Here is a 13492-nt window from a genome sequence, read left to right as displayed (position 1 = left end):
ATTCATTGTGAAACAGTGTACAAGGCTCTATGCTTGGATTGACTATAGAAAAATTAGTGGAGACTACCCCTAGAGAGTTTCGTTTTGAGCCTATAGCCATTCTTTGAGAGGGGATTCAGTTTTTCTACTCCTAAACACTCTTCCTATTTTCATTCATTCGTTTTATGATCTCATATTATTTTGTGCATTGAATGCTAATGAACTAACAATTTCCTTTGTGTAGATATTCTGCACTTCTAAGTTGATGGACCATTAGAGATGAAGTTAGGCTATGCATGCTTGAGCCACTTAAATAGCCTATTTTCCTCCCCTTTTTGTGTGCTTCCAAAGCCCCTTTGAAGCCTTAAAATTTAGCCTTTCTTTCTCATCTCCCTCAGTTGATTTTTACCAAATTAACCTTATCTTAGCCTTACCCTATAACTTGAGAGATGGCAAGGTCATGAAGCTGAAGCATAGAGGAATGTGGTATTCTAAAAATGGCGTGTACCTAGGAAGGAGTTGGTGCTTAGATTGCAAGTGAAAAGCTTGTTAAAAAAAAAAATAAAAAAAAAATAAAAGGTTTCAAAGCAGAACTGCTGCACTATAATTGCCCTGGACGCCACACAAAAAAAAAAAAAAATTCACAAAGAAATTACCGCAAATTTTAAAAGTGAAGGCCTTGATGTGTCTCAAGTTCATTTTGAATTCCTCATTTTTTTTCATAGCCAGCACCCTAGCTTTTTGTTACAACCATCATAAAGACCTAACAGATCTTGTGGAAAGTTCAACTTGGAGGTGAGGTAAGTATCTACGTTCTTAGTATTTCAATTCCTTTCTTGAGATCTACATTTGAGAAATTAGCGTTCTTTCAATATTTATCATATGTGATTATACTTTGGTTTCCTTTTTCATAAATTCTATCACATATGCTTGCGGAGATTAAGCCTAGGAATTCGAGTAAATTTGAGAGATGCCTTGGGAGGATTAGAGTCAAAGCGAAATTTATCTATGTCATTCGAGTGTGGTTACTTTGAAGCTTCTTCACTATGAATTCCTGCACCTACACTTCACACCATGATGCAATACTCATTTGACATATCTTTAATTTTGAATTTTTGTGAATTGCATGCATTGGTTTTCATTAGTTTGTTTTAAGTGGTTCTCTTAACGGCTGTGCTTTGTAGTAAAGTGTTTGTGGGTATTGTAACTGGCAAACCCTCAGGAGACACAACTCCTCCTACTAGGGACACCTAGAGGTTTAAAGGCTTATGGCACATGCTAAGTGCCATCGAAATTACCTGCGAAAGTGGTTTAGATAGATTGTTTTGGTTGTTTTGAGTCTTTTTGTTGCAGTTTTGCTCGAGGACTAGCAAATGATAGGTTTGGGGGTATTTGATATATCAAATATTTAACACATTTTGATTGCCTTTATTACCTATTAATCTGCTTTGATCTTCAATGAAACTGTTGGTTTTAATGTGTTTTGTGCAAGTTTTGTAGTTTTGATAATTTAGGGAATATCAAGCTAAAAAGGAGAAAAGTCATGATGATTGAAGAAATTGAATGGGTGTCGCACATGAAGGGAAACCCAGCTCTAGTCAACATGTCACCAACTCATCAAGGAAAGGAAACTTCCAAAATTGCCAGGAAAAGCTCTCCAAGTGTGCGAAGGAAATAGGTCTCTCAAAGGAAATTAATTCTCACTTACACAAGGGATGCTGGCCCAGCCCTTTTCCAGGGGTATCAAGGATTAATGAAGGCCCTAGATGATTTAGGAATTGTAATTCCGTTTGAATAGGGACTTGTGGTGTCTTTGTAATATAAAATAGAGGTGGGGTGCGGTACTAGATGGACGGCGGAAGAGGGGGCTGCAGACTTTAGATTGGAACTTCGTTATTATTTCGTGGGTGAACATCATGAATTCCTACTCCACACCCATGTCGCCTATCACCTTCATCATGCACTAAATTTCTTATACTAGGCTATGATGTAGCCTAGCTATGAATTCTCTAAGTTTTTCTAACTCAATTTAATTCTATTTTTATTCAAGCATGTTGAGTATTTATTTCTTGGTTTAATGCCTTCAATTACTTGATCACTAATTGATTGCCATAAAGAACTAGATTGAGACTGGAAGGAGATATCTAGTGAATAGCTTCTAGGAATAAATACCATAATCTGCATAGTTTAATCGGAAGAGGAAAGTATGGGTTGTGTTTTCATTAAATGTTTCTTATGGTCTTAAAGGGTCTTCATCATCTAAATTCATATCTAGGAATAGATTGGGTTTATAGGATTGAGAATACAATTAGTATCTCTAGGAATAGAATACTAGTGAAAAGCGTGGAAACAATTAGCAACATGCTAGGTAAAATTAGGATTGATTTGTTGGAAAGACTTGGGATGGATTAGCTATGGTGAAATCGTTGGCCTAGTACTTTATCATATTATTTTAATCTGTTACCTTGTCTTATACTCTCTTGCATATTTCGTTTTCTTGTCTATCCGTGTCAATTAGGCAGAAATCTCACTGGTATTTAATAGATTAACTCAATCCCTGTTGGAACGATACTTTTCTTATTACTATATTACTTGAGCGATATTGTACCCTTGCAATTATTTACTATCAACTGACATATCAAGAAAGTGGTAACTTGTGTTTTAGACATTTACGAAGTTACCACATATTGAAACAACTCTCAAGAAAGTGGTAACTCCGAATAAAAAATGTGGTAAGTTACCAAATCTTGATCAAGTGTTACCATTTTATGAAGATGGAATCAAGTTTGTAGTAATTGGGATCAAGCTTGTGGTGGGTTACCACATATTCTTGATGCGTAGTTACCACTTTCTTGACTGATAGATCAAGAAAATGGTAACTTGTGTTTTAGGTATTTATAAAGTTACCACATATTGAAACAACTCTCAAGAAAGTGGTAACTCCGAATCAAGACTGTGGTAAGTTATCAAATCTTGATCAAGAGTTACCATTTTATGAAAATGGAATCAATTTTGTTCTAAGCGAGATCAAGCTTGTGGTGGGTTACCACTGTCTTGTAGTAATTGGGATCAAGCTTGTGGTGGGTTATCACATTCTTGATGCATAGCTACCACTTTCTTGACTAATAGATTAAGAAAATGGTAACTTGTGTTTTAGGCATTTATAAAGTTACCACATATTGAAACATCTCTCAAGAAAGTGGTAACTCCGGATCAAGAATGTGGTAAGTTACCAAATCTTGATCAAGAGTTACCATTTTATGAAGATGGAATCAATTTTGTTGTAAGCGGGATCAAGCTTGTGGTGGTTTACCACATTCTTGATGCGTAGTTACCACTTTCTTGACTGACAGATCAAAAAAGTGGTAACTTGTGTTTTAGGCATTTACGATGTTACCACATATTGAAACAACTTTTAAGAAAGTGGTAATTCTGAATCAAGAATGTGGTAAGTTACCAAATCTTGACCAAGAGTTACTATTTTATGAAGAGAGAATCAAGTTTGTTGTAATTGGGATCAAGCTTTTGGTGGGCTACCACATTCTTGATGCATAGTTACGACTTTCTTGACTGACAGATCAAGAGAGTGGTAACTTGTGTTTTAGGCATTTATGAAGTTTCCACATATTGAAACAACTCTCAAGAAAGTGGTAACTCCAGATCAAGAATGTGGTAAGTTACCAAATCTTGATGAACAGTTATATTTTATGATGATGAAATTAAGGTTGTTGTAATTGGGATCAAACTTGTGGTCGTTGGTTACCACATTCTTGATGTGTAGTTACCACTTTCTTGACTGGAAGATCAAGAAAGTGGTAACTTGTATTTTAGGCATTTACGAAGTTACCACATATTGAAACAACTCTCAAGAAAGTGGCAACTCCGGATCAAGAATGTGGTAAGTTACCAAATCTTGATCAAGAGTTACCATTTTATGAAGATGAAATTAAGTTTGTTGTAATTGGCAGAAAAACATGGCAAGTCTGGGAAATAAACCAATTTAGATATTACCACAAAATTGATCCTGGGTTACCACATCTTGAATGGACATTCAAGTAAGTGCTAACTCCAGATCAAGAATGTTGTGAGTTACCAAATCTTGAAATGACGTTACTATTTTATGAAGAGAGACTCAAGTTTGTAGTAATTGATTACAATAATCTTCATGCAGACTTATCGCCAACTTGACTGATATATGAAGAATTCGATTGAAACATGGATATTTTTTTTTTTAGTTTGTTAGTTTTGCAAAATGTAATTTTTGATTACATGCCAAACCTAATTAGCATACGGTAGCTTATGTTTGTGGATAAATCCATATGGATTCAACGGCCAATCACAGACCAACACGTGGCACATCGGGTCTCATTTTATTTTCTGACTTTTCAACGGTCAACTTGGTCAAACCTAACTTTCCCTGTTACCAGCTCAGCACTACAAATATTGTACATTTCAGATCGGCTCTTACCTCCAAGTTTCCCTGATCCGATCCCAACCAATATCAAGATCCATCAAGAACTCGAGAAATCATCTCTCTCCAGGTATCTTTGGTTTGACTCGGATCAGGAGATCATCTATTCACCAATTATAGCTGGTTTACACTTAAAAGGATCACTACATCATTACCTGACTGGTTCAGACCAGCTCTTCCACGGTTGATCCGATCACTTGTAGGCTTCACATCAACATGTGAAGAGACGTTTGTTCGGCTCGGCTCGGCTTAGATTCCCATCCTCATTCTAGAAGATCAAGTAGTGGAGATGAACCACCATACTCAAGTGCATTTTACATGACCTTCTGACAGACTTGACATTCCAGCTTAAAACTATGACTATTAGGGCATCCCACTTGATCAAGCCAAGCTTGCATTCAATGCAGCATTGAATGCAAAGGCACTTGCTACATGTGCATGCTACTGTTCCTAACTGGAGACGTGACATCTCCTCATCCATTCATCCACATGCTGGTAACCTAGCACTTACCTCTTTGTTTGCCTATATAAACCTATTTATATGCACAAAGGAAGGGTTCACAAAATCCTTAAAAATCACACATAAGCAGCTGACAATAACCCAGAAAATCTTACATTGTTCTTCCATATTCTCCCAAGTTCATTGCTTGTTCTTTCTTTGTTCTTGCCCAAACACCATCATATACACTTCATGGACTTCATTATTGGAGTGCATTTGGCTGGTACCACACCGGTCCTATCTCCTTTGATCTTTTGTTCATGCAGGAAGATCTCTTCAACATCAGCCAGCAATCCAACAAAACTTGATCATCTCAAGTCACCATCCTAATCATCATCCAACAAGGCTTCTTATCGGCCAGATCATCCATTTAAGTTGTTGCATCTATCTTACGAATTTTTGCATCAACAGATTGGCGCTATCTATGGGAAGAACATCAACAACCTTTGTGTTCATCACCTTGATCACTAAGTTCTTCATTCTCCCTACAACCTTTACTCATCTTCTCCAACAATGTTAGTATATTTCCTGATCGTAGCTCTTCTTCCAATCAATCAGAAGAGGGTCCGCGGCTATCCATGAATCCCAACATACCCGCTAGAGAAAGAATCAATACAACTGGACGAGCTGAGACCAGCGAAGATCCGGCCAAGATCAGAGCTACGAACAGACTCTTGAGAAGGGTGAACCAAGAACACTTGACTGCTGAGAATGAACTTCTCAGGCAGAATAACGAACTTCTGAACAAACAAACAAAATAGGCTGTTGAAATGCAGCGTCTCCGAGCTCAGCAAGAGATGAGTGTTCGGACCAGCAATCATACGAGGATGACCCTAGCTGATACCGAGGTTCGTTCTTCAGTTCACCCCTCTCAGGTCACCTAGGCCGACATCGACAACCACCCTTGTTGGCAGAACATCGATTGCGCATTCCCACCTTTGTCGGCAGAACATCTACTGATTCTCCTATAAGCTACCATGATGATCCGAGCGAAGGGCCAAGGTCGCCGATCATAGTCAGGCTTAGAACTCCAATACAGACTAGACCAACCAAACAGAGAATTTCAACTAGGAGTAGTCTTGGTCTATAGCCAAATGTGGCTTGGGAAGAAAAGCCTGAACATTCATCTTCCAGAACTTAGATTGGCAAACGATCTACACGGGATCGGCTCGGCCCCACCATGGTCATGTCGATCCGTCAAACGGCAAGCGACAGGATCACCCATCCATAAGCGAGCCAATGTCTAGGTGACCGAGCTGAGGGTTCGACATAGACTGTGCCAGTTCAAACCACTCCAAACGTGGAGAAATTGGTCCGAGATTTGGTTTAATCATGGACACGTCACGGACGACTGCTACTCTCTTCGTGACGTAGTAGAGACTCCGGCCCGGGCTGGCAAGATCAATCAATTCTTGACTGGAGGTCTGAAGATACCAAAGGCCACTCTGAAGAGACTCATCAACACCATTGATAACCGAAACGCCAACATCGATTCAATCAGTGGAGGACAAACTTTTGTTGGGAGTTCTAATCTAGCCTAGAAGGGATATGTCAGACAGGCCGCCAATGCCCATGAATCTCTCTCAATTCAAGCTGGTGAGCCTAGCACATCCAAAAGACAATGGAAGGATTGCGCTCCGATTGTCTTTGAGCCTAATGAGTATAGCGAGGTCATATCCCACACTATGATCCTGTCGTCATAGTTTCTGAGGTGGCAGGAACCATTGTCGCTCGTACCTTCGTCGATGATGGAAGCTCAGTCAATGTCCTCTACTATTCTGCATTTGAGTAGATAGGGATCAACAAAGATAAGCTAGAGACTGACACTCTAGCTCTGATCAGATTTGGGGAAGAGGTGGTCAGACCTCTGTGACACATATACCTTTCCCTCTCACTCGGGAGAGGACCAATCAAACAGACTTGCATGACGTACTTCATCATCATCAAGCGATCGTCAGCCTACAACATCATTTTGGGAAGGTCAGCTTGGTTCGATCTGGATTGCATTGTTTATTATGCCAATCTACTCATTAAATGCCCCATGGGCGATGAGTGTGTGGTCATCTAGGGAGATCAATGCTCAGCTCGGTCAAGCTATGCTACATCTATAGGACAGAAGGGTCAGCTGCTAGACTCCCAAAAACTTGACTCTATAGCAGACGCTGGGAGATGCCTAAGGGCTGAAACCTTTTACTTCGATGCCAATCCGAACTCACCTTACCGGCCCCTTCCAGTCAAAAATTTGGAAGAAGTCCCAATCTTAGAGGACAAGCCGGATCGGCTCATCCGAGTGGGGACTCAACTCACCCTAGCTCAACGACTAGCCATACTCACTTTCCTTTGCGCAAATGCAGAGGTGTTCGTCTAGTCTTACGATGACATGGCATCGTAACTCGTCCGACGTGATCACCCACAGGCTGAACATCGATCTAGGATGCAAACGGATTCGCCAAAAGAGTACAATATTCTGCCATGGCTAAAGAAGTGACCAAGTTATAGAAAAATGGGTTCATTCGGGAGGTGAACTGCCCAAACTGGTTCACCAACATAGTCATGGTGAAGAAGAATAATGGGAAATGGATGATGTGCATGGACTTCACCAATCTGAATAAAGCATGTCATAAGGACAGCTTCCACTTGCTAAGAATAGATCAGCTAGTTGATGCCATGGCAGAGCATAAACTTCTCAGCTTCATGGATGCTTATTTCGGATACAACCAGATCCGCATGCACAAACTCGATCAAGAAGACACATCTTTCACAACCGATCGAGGCATGTACTGCTACAAGGTCTTGCCCTTCGAGCTCAAAAATATTGAAGCAATCTATCAAAGGCTGGTCAATCACATGTTCAGATCTTCTATAGGCAAATTCGGCGAGGTCTATATAGATGATATGATAGTCAAGAGCATTAAGGTTGACTATCACGTGAAGGTCCTCTCAGACATATTCAGAGTTCTAAAAGAGTACCAAATGCGGCTCAACCCAGCCAAGTGTGTCCTTATTGTTCAAGCAAATTCCTTGGATATATGGTCAGTCAGAGGGGGATCGAGGCTAACCCAGAGAAGATCCAAGCCTTGATCGACATGAAATCCCCGAGAATTTGCAAGGAGATACCTAACTGGAAGAGTTGCCGCTTTGAACTAGTTCATATCCAAAACGACTGACCAATGTCTCCCCTTCTTTAAATCCTTGAAAGGGCGGAGAAGAGCATGGAATGGACACCCCCGTGTGAGCAAGCCTTTCAAGATTTGAAGAAGCACATGGGGGAGCCTGCCATATTATCCAAACCTGAGGAGGAAGAAGAACTCTTTCTTTACCACTTAGTCCCTGACTCAGCCCTCAGCTTAATCCTTGTTAGAGAAGTCGGCGGAATCCAACATTCGGCCTTCTATACGATCCGAGCACTTCTCGATGCTGAGACCAGATATCCCAAGTTCAAGAAAATGTCTCGTGCATTGGTTAGTTCGGCTCGGAAGTTAAGACCATACTTACAAGCTCATTCAATCATGGTCCTGACTGGTCAACCACTTAGGCAAAATAAAAAAAAAACTCATTTCTAAATAAAACCCAAAAATTTGCAAATCCCAAAGTGCGAAATCCGAAAACCATTACTTTGAAATGTAGACGAAGTGTATATTGATTACAGACGACAGAAAAGACGACAGAGAAGACAACGACCACCTTTAAGTGGACGATGGCGAAGGACGGTGTGCAAAGAGGAGAGAGTTCCCTTGCGTCTCTGTTAGACTAGTTTGAAATTCAATGAAAGTGTATGCTGATTGTAGACGACGGAAAAGACGACGACCTCTGCGAAGTGGACAACGACAAAGGAGGGCGCCTGAAGAGGAGAGAGTTACTTTGGTCTCTATTAGACTGGTTTGAATTCAATGAAATTCAAAGAGAAGGGAGAGAGAGGCAGCTTATACCCAAGTAAGAATGCAACCGGTTGCTCATGCTCACATGTGATGTGAGACCCTGAAAATTTTTTGTATTTTATTTCCTGAGTTATTTATTTTTTTAAGGTTACTTTGAATTTCTTATTGGAAGTGTTATGATTTTTGAGTAAATCCTAGATATCTAAATTTGGTTTTGAGTCCATAAGAAATTAGCATTCGTCGCTACGAGTACGTAGCATTTTTCGGAGCCCGGATATATTTTTGGTGATTTGTTGAAATTGGAAGAGTGTTGAAAAAAAATTGGGAAATGAAAGGTAGATAAGGTGGATTAATCATGGTGTTTTATTTTTGGATTACTCTAGTTGGACTTGTGTTGGGCTGGAAGTATGTAGAAATTTATGAAAAAGTGTGATATTTATTTTAAGAGATATGCATCACTTTGGCCATGCATGTGTATTATTTAGAATGAATTGATTCATTTGTTGGCTGGACACATGATACTAAGAAGAGACTAGAAGAAGTGCAAGTGGGTATTTTGAGTTGATTAGTTTTGTTTTGGTGAAAGTGAAACCGAATGGGAGGTGTTTGATTAATTAACTAAGTGGTTTGACTTTTGGCTGGAGTATTTATGCGTGAGAAAAAGAGTAGGAGTTTAAAGAATGTTTGAGAAAAGTGAAGAAAAGGGTGAAAGCTTGTAGAAGCTGTTGATGCAAATTTCCGTAAGAGAGATGCAACAACTTAGGGATGATGATCTGGTTGATCAGAAGCCCTGCTGGATGATGAAGTGCATGTTGACTCGAGATTTTCCTGCACGAACACAAAATCAAAGGAGATGGACCGGTGTGGTACCAGCCAAATACGCTCCGATGATGAAGTTAGTGATGTATATTTGGAGGTGTTTGTGTTAAGAACAAGGAAGAACAGGTGATGAACTTGGGAGAATGACGAAGAACAAGGTAAGATCTCCTGGGCTTATTCTCAGCATGTGGGGGGTATTCTGATAGGCTTTTTGTGAGTGAAGTTGTCTATTCGATCCTTCTTTTTGTGCACATAAGTCAGATTATATAGGCAAAGGAAATGGTGAAGGGTAAGTTACCTACATAAGGGTGAATGGTTGAGAGGAGGCCACGCATTCGGCCATGAATAGTAGCATGCACAACTACCCACCTCCTTTACATTCAATGCTGCATTGAATGCAAGGATAGAAGATCAAGTGGGATGCCCTAATAATCATGACTGTGAGCTGGGAGGTCTCATCTATCAGAGAGCCATGTCAGAGATATTCGACTGAGGCGGTTCGTCTTGACTCTAATCTTCTAGAATGGTGGTGGGATCCGAGCCGAACCGATCATAGATATCATATACGCGGGTATAAAATATAACTACGTTCGGATCGGGCATGGATGGACTAGTTCAGACTGGCCCGATCTACGACATGACAGTCATCACCCGACGATAATCCGTGTCAGAGAAGATGATCACCAAGGGTCAAGCCGAACCGACTAAGAAAAGATGAACACTCAATTCTTAGGGGATCCTCAGATCGGGTCGGATCGGATACGGAGATCCACCGAGATGAGCTGATCCGAACTGGCAATGAAAATGTGCCGAGCTGGCATGGTGACGTGGAGGTCCAGGTTTGGCCGTTGAAAAGTCAAAGCCTGAGGTTAGATCTGACCTGCCACGTGTCGATCCATGATTGGTTGTCAAATTCATGTGGGTTTATCCACAAACAGAAGTCCCCCAACTTTCGATCCGAACAGACCGTGATGAATTGGAAGTTGAAAAAAAAAAAGACAGTCTATGAACAATAACATATGAGATGCCACGTGCCGAACTGATGCAGATATGCCGATCTGGACAGGTCCGACTTCCCAATAATCCGAGCAGATGATGATATGTAACTGGCCAAAATATCTTGAGAATATGCGAAGGGGTAACGGTTCATGATTGTATCTGCATAGGGGAACGTAAGGGTGACCTCATTTATGGGTATTTTAAATGTAGACACGTGGCAAGATCTGGTATCTGAAGCCCCAAAAATGAACGGCTGGGATCGAATTTGCATAGGGGTATAAAAGGTCACCCCTCTTCTTCTTCCCTTTCACTTCTCATTTTTCATAAATCCAACTTCCTACCTTCTCTCTCTCTCCGTGGGTTGAGCAGCAGCCCAGTCGCGACTCCGACCAAGCACGGCCGTAGGCGAGGCAATTTCGAGTGTGTGAGGGGCGGAGAGTGTGGCCGAAGAAAAACCAGTAAGTGATTCCTCCCATTTCTGAGTTTGTGTTTTTCGGGTTTTCTGGGTTTTGTTCTTGAGTGTTCTTGAAAAAGACACTTTTTAATCCCAAAAGCAAGAGAGAGAGCACCACTACAAAATAGCATTCAGACGACAGATTTTGACCGTTGTGTGAGTTTCCAATTTACCGTCGTCTAATCGGCCGATGTCTATTCGTACCTCAATAGACAACGGACAAAAACCGTTGTCCTGGTGCACCTACACATCGGTTATATATGTACCACCGTTGTATATACAACCTTTAAAATCAATAGTTTGGAGGATACCGTTGTTGAGTGTTAATTTAAACATCGGTTTATAGTTAAGAACCGATGTGTAGAGATATGTTAAACAACAGTTACCTTAATTAAAGCATTGGTTTTACAACTATTTTAGATAGAAACACGAGGTGAAATAGTCATTAAAACAACGGTGTATTGTTAATAAGCGTTGTGTAAGCTATTGGAAAATAGGTGTATTGTCATGTCTATAGGTTTTTCAAACTACGGTATTTATATTAAACCGTTGTATTAATGCATTAAGAAAATTGAATATTAACCATATAACCGTTGTATATACTTATTTGGTACATCGATTTTGGGTTAGAAACTATTGTATGAAGGCACTTAGCACAATGGCTTTTTGAGATTTGTGTGGTATGCTTAAGAATTAGACAATGGTTTATGATATTGAACCATTGTAAGTCAAGGGCACAGACCACGCTTTTGATCGAAAAACTGTTGTATAAGGTGTCTGTTTACATCTATTTTTAGAAACTCCCAATTGTCTTTGACCACAATGCAATTATGAACAAACAATGCACAATCTGATTGATGAGATAGGTTGTTTTGGTACAACCATTAATTGTTCCAAATTGATTCCCTTCATAATTAACATTTCTCATAAATTATACATTTACAAAATACCAATTCACAATAATAAAGGATTGGAATTTCTAAAGTACCAAATAATATACGATATTTGAAGGTAGTAAATGTATATATGTACCTTGCTCCCTTAGCCCAATTTCATTCACAAAACCAATCATATATGCCATAAACAAAAACCCTCCATATATACCTTTCCAAAAAACTAGGCAACAATCTAATTAATCAACCTAATTGTTGCCATATATATATCAAAAGTATTATCCAGCAGCTAGTCTATCATCCCAAGCTAATCTAGCAAAGTAATCAATATATCATATATACCCCAAGCTAGTCTAGCTAAACATATGGCCTACGTCAAAAAGGTGTCATACAAAAATCCAACCAGAAATGTCTACATAAACTGGCCCACGAAGTTTGCCCATTCAGCCCGGACTTTATCGATATCCTCTTGGGTATAAGTGTTGTCCTGCCTTCGTTCCCACTGAAACAAGGCAAAGATGGAGTACTAATTAAAAATAAAATTCAACCAAAAATGAAAAAAGTCCAGCAGAAAGAAAAAAAATAAAGAACATGCCCCTAAGTAGGTGTATTGAAAAACATAGGCATGCAAGAGAATAATATGCCCCTGTCAGGTTTTAACATCCAGTAGCAAGCATATATATATATATATATAGTTAGCATCCACAAGATAAAATAGGGGCCTATAACCAGAATCAAGCTCCAATATATTAACACAAGTGGTCATCAAACAGGGGCCACTATAACTTGTCCACTTCCACAATTTTTAAAGAATCCACCAAGTATTCCCAATCTGCACCCAAAACAGACTCCCCTAACTATTTTGTTTTCTTTTATTCCTTTACTACATTTCCAATCTTTCAGCCACAAAACAAATTAAAACATTATAAATTGCAACAATACATTAACTTCTTTCTTGAGATTTGAATACCCATATATAAATGCCCAGCAAGGTCTAAACAATTTATAAGTCATTTTGACATGATATTATATAGCTCCTAAGAGTACCAAGAGTTCAAAATGTCCAAAAAAGACAATTATCATATCACTGCTCATACCAAAAACATGAACAACATAATGTCAGGTTGGCTGACTAATTCATACCTTATTCACAAAAGCTAAGCCCTCATCTTCAATTATTTCCTTCATAAAGCGCATAACAAAATAACCACACTCCTTGTCACTTGGTTGTTGAGGAATGCCCTAAATACAAATAAACATTAATTAGAATGAGCACATATACAGTTCATTTAGCAATCTGTTATTTGATGTTTAAAGCAAACAAGCCAACTTATCGCTATATTTTTCCAAATTATTGTTTTACGCCCTTGCCTATTCACTTGAGCATTGAATATTTTAATCCCGCTGTGCCATGATCAAAAAACCAAATGATTTTAACACTTTATGAGATATGTAAATGAAATTATAAACTGATGAGAAAAAAATTACAGCCTTACTTGT

This window comes from Dryas octopetala, chromosome 5 (genome assembly GCF_963921425.1).
Source record: "Dryas octopetala chromosome 5, drDryOcto1.1, whole genome shotgun sequence".
In the NCBI taxonomy this organism is placed as follows: Eukaryota; Viridiplantae; Streptophyta; class Magnoliopsida; order Rosales; family Rosaceae; genus Dryas; species Dryas octopetala.
The sequence above is the reverse complement of the archived record's forward strand: the minus strand, read 5'-3'. Positions refer to the sequence as shown.